Genomic DNA, 6,401 nt, shown 5'->3' on the forward strand with positions numbered 1-6,401 from the left:
GCGGGAGTTGTAGCAATAAGACAAGACATTAACTACTAACAATTGGATACCATGAAATTGGGGAGAAAAAGGGGGTAATTTTTTAAATGTTTTATTATTTAATAAAAACATAGGCACAGACACATGCATATACACACATGATAACATACACATGTACACATGGGTTTTGTGTTGTGAAGAAACATTCTCTCACTGTCAACTGTGTTTATTTTCAGCAAACTTAACATGTGTAAATATTCGTATGAGCATAACAAGATTCAACAACTAAGACATAAACTGAACAAGTGCCACAGACATGTGACTAACAGAAATGGAATAATGTGCCCCTGAACAAATGGGTGGTCAAAATTTAAAAAACAGTCCGTATCTGGTGAGGTCACCAGCTGCATTAATTACAGCAGTGCATCTCCTCCTCATGGACTGCACCAGATTTGCCAGTTATTGCTGTGAGATGTTACCTCACTCTTCCACCAAGGCACCTGCAAGTTCCCGTACATTTCTGGGGGGAATGGTCCTAGCCCTCCGATCCAACAGGTCCTAGACGTGCTCAATGGGATTGAGATTCAGGCTCTTCGCTGGCCATGGCAGAACACTGACATTCCTGTCTTGCAGGAAATAATGCACAGAACAATCAGTATGGCTGGTGGCATTGTCATGCTGGAGGGTTGTTGTTGCTGCCATCCTATACATTTCCCGCAGGTGTGATGTTCGGATGTACCAATCCTGTGCAGGTGTTGTTACACGTGGTCTGCCACTGTGAAGACAATCAGCTGTTTGTCCTGTCCCCCTGTAGTGCTGTCTTAGGCATCTCAGTACAGACATTGCAATTTATTGCCCTGGCCACATCTGCAGTCCTCATGTCCTCATGCCTCCTTGCAGCATGCCTAAGGCACGTTCACACAGATGAGCAGGGTCCCTGGGCATCTTTCTTTTGGTGTTTTTCAGAGTCAATAGAAAGGCCCCTTTAGTGTCCTAAGTTTTCATAACTGTGACCTTAATTGCCTACTGTCTATAAGCTGTTAGTGTCTTAATGACCGACCGTTCCACAGGTGCATGTTCATTAATTGTTTATGGTTCATTGAACAATCATGGGAAACAGTGTTTAAACCCTTTACAATGAAGATCTGTGAAGTTATTTGGATGTTTATGAATTATCTTTGAAAGACAGGGTCCTGAAAAGGGGACATTTTTTTTTGTTGCTGAGTTTAGATATGTGGTAGTGGAGTATGGGCCTGAGGGCACACACTTAGTGTGTTGTGAATTCTGTATTAAATGTATTGTAATGTTTGTAAAATTGTATAATTACCTTAATTCTGCCAGACCCTAGGAAGACTAGCTGAGCTAATGGGGATCCATGATAAATACAAAAATACAGGACATGTGCAGGGCTGTATATGGTGGACACTTGCCTGCCAATTTCCAACACTGGAGTGTTCAACCCTTAAATGTGCATTTTCATGCTTATCATCTGGAAGAAATTCCACCACCTTAAAAGTTATCCTCAGCTCTCCCTGTACTCTCCAACCTGACAAATGTTGAAGGGGGTGGCTGAATCACTGCAAACAGAGTTTGTCACTCTATTTGACGTTAGACAATTACATGCACATCTTTTTGGTGCAGCTTTATTCATCATGATAATTCAAGGCAAATATGGTCCATTCACTCAAGGGATGTTTCTTTTTGTTGGTTTGATTGCCCCCCAATGGCCATTTGCTGTCATCACTACTGCAACCTGAGAAAGCTGTTCAGCGCTTTCCATTCTTTTAACTTTCACTCTGAGTCCTGTTAACACGGTTGTATTCTAAGAACAGGATCTGTGTGCCTTTCAGAGGCCTTCTAGACCAGCAATCCCAGTTTGTAATTGTGACCCTCCATGAGCAGGTTATAGGTCTGGAGCTAAACCATGCTGTATAGTCAGATATAGTCTGCTGTGGCTGGATGAGTGTGTCTCTTCTACTGCTGAGGGGTTAGTGCTTTTATGTTCGGTTTGATTATTAAATAATAATCACAGTTCAGATTTTTACATGAAATGCACTTTGCATTATGTGAGTTGAATGCTGTAACAACACATAATACAGCAATTAATAAAAGTCCCATGATGGTCGTGACTGGCTATTACTACTTATCACTTATTAACTATAATTTATTAACTTTACTTTAATGTAAAAAATAATCTATGCTGTCTGACAAAACCACAATTTTAGTAGTTCTTCAAAGAAAATAAGGCATAATTTTATGACTGATGATCCCTCTCGATCATGTCAACTGACATCTACTCCTGAAGTGCTGGCCTGTTACACCCTCTACGACCACTGTGATTATTATTATTATTATTAGACCCTGCTGGTCATCTATGAACGTTAGAACATCTTGGCCATGTACTGTTATAATCTCAACCCGGCCCAGCCAGAAGAGGACTGGCCACCCCTCATAGCCTGGTTCCTCTCTAGGTTTCTTCCCAGGTTCTGGCCTTTCTATGGAGTTTTTCCTAGCCACCGTGCTTCTACATCTGCATTGCTTGCTGTTTGGGGTTTTAGGCTGGGTTTCTGTACAGCACTTTGACATCGGCTGATGTAAAAAGGGCTTTATAAATACATTTGACTGATTGGTTGATGTGTCTTCTGTCTCTTCTCTCTTCTGCCCCACACGGACTGGACAAGTAGGCGCGCAGTGGATTATGTTCATTGTAGTTAATTACGAGGTTTTCTACACTAAACTATGTAAAATATTGGCCTATTGGAAACTACAACTCTCTACTACATCGCACAGTTCGGTCTTGATCGGATTTATCTCCAGAGAAACTGCACTGAGCTCACAAAAAAAATGAAATTCAAATTATTGAACTGATGTCGGTCAATTAGTTGTTTAAAAAACTGAAAAATACCAGAAATGTCTTTAGTCACTCAGCACTGTGGTCTGTGAAATCCTAAACATACACTGTGAAAACGGCTCAACAGGCTTTGGCTGAGACATTTCCATCTTTCATTGGCAGAAAATAAATGTAGTCTTAGAGGCAGATCAACAGAATATAGGGAGCAATTAAAAGGGAGACACTATTATTAATACGATCATCTATAATTGTGACGGTGTGTGCCAGGTATGTGCAGGGAGAAGAACAAGGACTCCACTGTACTATTCAGAAAGTGAATGATTTAAATGGGGAGAAACCTTCGATGGATTCATTTATTTCTGAGGATTGTAATGGTTCAGCAATTGCTATGAAAGGAGGGCATGTGGGTTGCTATGGCAACATCAGACGCAGAGAGCAAAGATGTCGATGAAGGAAAAATTAGGTTTAGCATTATATGATCACAAAGTGGACCCTTTATAGATCATACCAATTATGTTTATGTACAGTTGAAGTGGGAAATTTACTTTGAAGTCATTAAAACTTGTTTTTCAACCACTCCACAAATTTCTTGTTAGCAAACTAGAGTCTTGGCAAGTCAGTTAGGACATCAACTTTGTGCATGACACAAGTAATTGTTTCATCAATTGTTTACAGACAGATTATTTAACTTATAATTCACTGTATCACAATTCCAGTGAGTCAGAAGTTTATATACACTAAGTTGACTGTATCTTTAAACAGCAGAAAATTCCAGAAAATGATGTCATGGCTTTAGAAGCTTCTGATAGGCTAATTGACATTATTGAGTCAATTAGAGGTGTATCTGTGTCTGTATTTCAAGGCCTACCTTCAAACTGACATAATTTGAAAATCAAAAGAAATCAGCCAAGACCTCAGCAAAACAATTGTAGACCTCCACAAGTCTGGTTCATCCTTGGGAGCAATTTCCAAACTTCTGAAGGTACCACGTTCATCTGTACAAACAATAGTACGCAAGTATAAACACCATGGGACCACATAGCCATCATACCGCTCAGGAAGGAGATGTATTCTGTCTCCTATAAATGAACGTACTGTGGTGCAAAAAGTGCAAATAAATCCCACAACAACAGCAAAGGACCTTGTGAAGATGCTGGAGGAAAAGGGTGCAAAAGTATCTATATCCAGAGTAAAACAAGTCCTATATTACATTTACATTTAAGTCATTTAGCAGACGCTCTTATCCAGAACGACTTACAAATTGGTGCATTCACCTTATGACATCCAGTGGAACAGTCACTTTACAATAGTGCATCTAAAACTTAAGGGGGGGTGAGAGGGATTACTTATCCTATCCTAGGTATTAAAGAGGTGGGGTTTCCTTAAAGAGGTGGGGTTTCAGGTGTCTCCGGAAGGTGGTGATTGACTCCGCTGTCCTGGCGTCGTGAGGGAGTTTGTTCCACCATTGGGGGGCCAGGGCAGCGAACAGTTTTGACTGGGCTGAGCGGGAGCTGTACTTCCTCAGTGGTAGGGAGGCGAGCAGGCCAGAGGTGGATGAACGCAGTGCCCTTGTTTGGGTGTAGGGCCTGATCAGAGCCTGGAGGTACTGAGGTGCCGTTCCCCTCACAGCTCCGTAGGCAAGCACCATGGTCTTGTAGCGGATGCGAGCTTCAACTGGAAGCCAGTGGAGAGAACGGAGGAGCGGGGTGACGTGAGAGAACTTGGGAAGGTTGAACACCAGACGGGCTGCGGCGTTCTGGATGAGTTGAAGGGGTTTAATGGCACAGGCAGGGAGCCCAGCCAACAGCGAGTTGCAGTAATCCAGACGGGAGATGACAAGTGCCTGGATTAGGACCTGCGCCGCTTCCTGTGTGAGGCAGGGTCGTACTCTGCGGATGTTGTAGAGCATGAACCTACAGGAACGGGCCACCGCCTTGATGTTGGTTGAGAACGACAGGGTGTTGTCCAGGATCACGCCAAGGTTCTTGGCGCTCTGGGAGGAGGACACAATGGAGTTGTCAACCGTGATGGCGAGATCATGGAACGGGCAGTCCTTCCCCGGGAGGAAGAGCAGCTCCGTCTTGCCGAGGTTCAGCTTGAGGTGGTGATCCGTCATCCACACTGATATGTCTGCCAGACATGCAGAGATGCGATTCGCCACCTGGTCATCAGAAGGGGGAAAGGAGAAGATTAATTGTGTGTCGTCTGCATAGCAATGATAAGAGAGACCATGTGAGGTTATGACAGAGCCAAGTGACTTGGTGTATAGCGAGAATAGGAGAGGGCCAAGAACAGAGCCCTGGGGGACACCAGTGGTGAGAGCGCGTGGTGAGGAGACAGATTCTCGCCACGCCACCTGGTAGGAGCGACCTGTCAGGTAGGACGCAATCCAAGCGTGGGCCGCGCCGGAGATGCCCAACTCGGAGAGGGTGGAGAGGAGGATCTGATGGTTCACAGTATCGAAGGCAGCCGATAGATCTAGAAGGATGAGAGCAGAGGAGAGAGAGTTAGCTTTAGCAGTGCGGAGCGCCTCCGTGATACAGAGGAGAGCAGTCTCAGTTGAATGACTAGTCTTGAAACCTGACTGATTTGGATCAAGAAGGTCATTCAGAGAGATAGCGGGAGAGCTGGCCAAGGACGGCACGTTCAAGAGTTTTGGAGAGAAAAGAAAGAAGGGATACTGGTCTGTAATTGTTGACATCGGAGGGATCGAGTGTAGGTTTTTTCAGAAGGGGTGCAACTCTCGCTCTCTTGAAGACGGAAGGGACGTAGCCAGCGGTCAGGGATGAGTTGATGAGCGAGGTGAGGTAAGGGAGAAGGTCTCCGGAAATGGTCTGGAGAAGAGAGGAGGGGATAGGGTCGAGCGGGCAGGTTGTTGGGCGGCCGGCCGTCACAAGACGCGAGATTTCATCTGGAGAGAGAGGGGAGAAAGAGGTCAGAGCACAGGGTAGGGCAGTGTGAGCAGAACCAGCGGTGTCGTTTGACTTAGCAAACGAGGATCGGATGTCGTCGACCTTCTTTTCAAAATGGTTGACGAAGTCATCTGCAGAGACTGGAGGAGGGGGGGGGGAGGATTCAGGAGGGAGGAGAAGGTGGCAAAGAGCTTCCTAGGGTTAGAGGCAGATGCTTGGAATTTAGCGTGGTAGAAAGTGGCTTTAGCAGCAGAGACAGAGGAGGAAAATGTAGAGAGGAGGGAGTGAAAGGATGCCAGGTCCGCAGGGAGGCGAGTTTTCCTCCATTTCCGCTCGGCTGCCCGGAGCCCTGTTCTGTGAGCTCGCAATGAGTCATCGAGCCACGGAGCGGGAGGGGAGGACCGAGCCGGCCTGGAGGATAGGGGACATAGAGTCAAGGGATGCAGAGAGGGAGGAGAGGAGGGTTGAGGAGGCAGAATCAGGAGATAGGTGGGAGAAGGTTTGAGCGGAGGGAAGAGATGATAGGATGGAAGAGGAGAGAGTAGCGGGGGAGAGAGAGCGAAGGTTGGGACGGCGCGATACCATCCGAGTAGGGGCAGTGTGGGAGGTGTTGGATGAGAGCGAGAGGGAAAAGGATACAAGGTAGTGGTCGGAGACTT

Source organism: Oncorhynchus gorbuscha, linkage group LG15, assembly GCF_021184085.1.
Source record: "Oncorhynchus gorbuscha isolate QuinsamMale2020 ecotype Even-year linkage group LG15, OgorEven_v1.0, whole genome shotgun sequence".
In the NCBI taxonomy this organism is placed as follows: domain Eukaryota; kingdom Metazoa; phylum Chordata; class Actinopteri; order Salmoniformes; family Salmonidae; genus Oncorhynchus; species Oncorhynchus gorbuscha.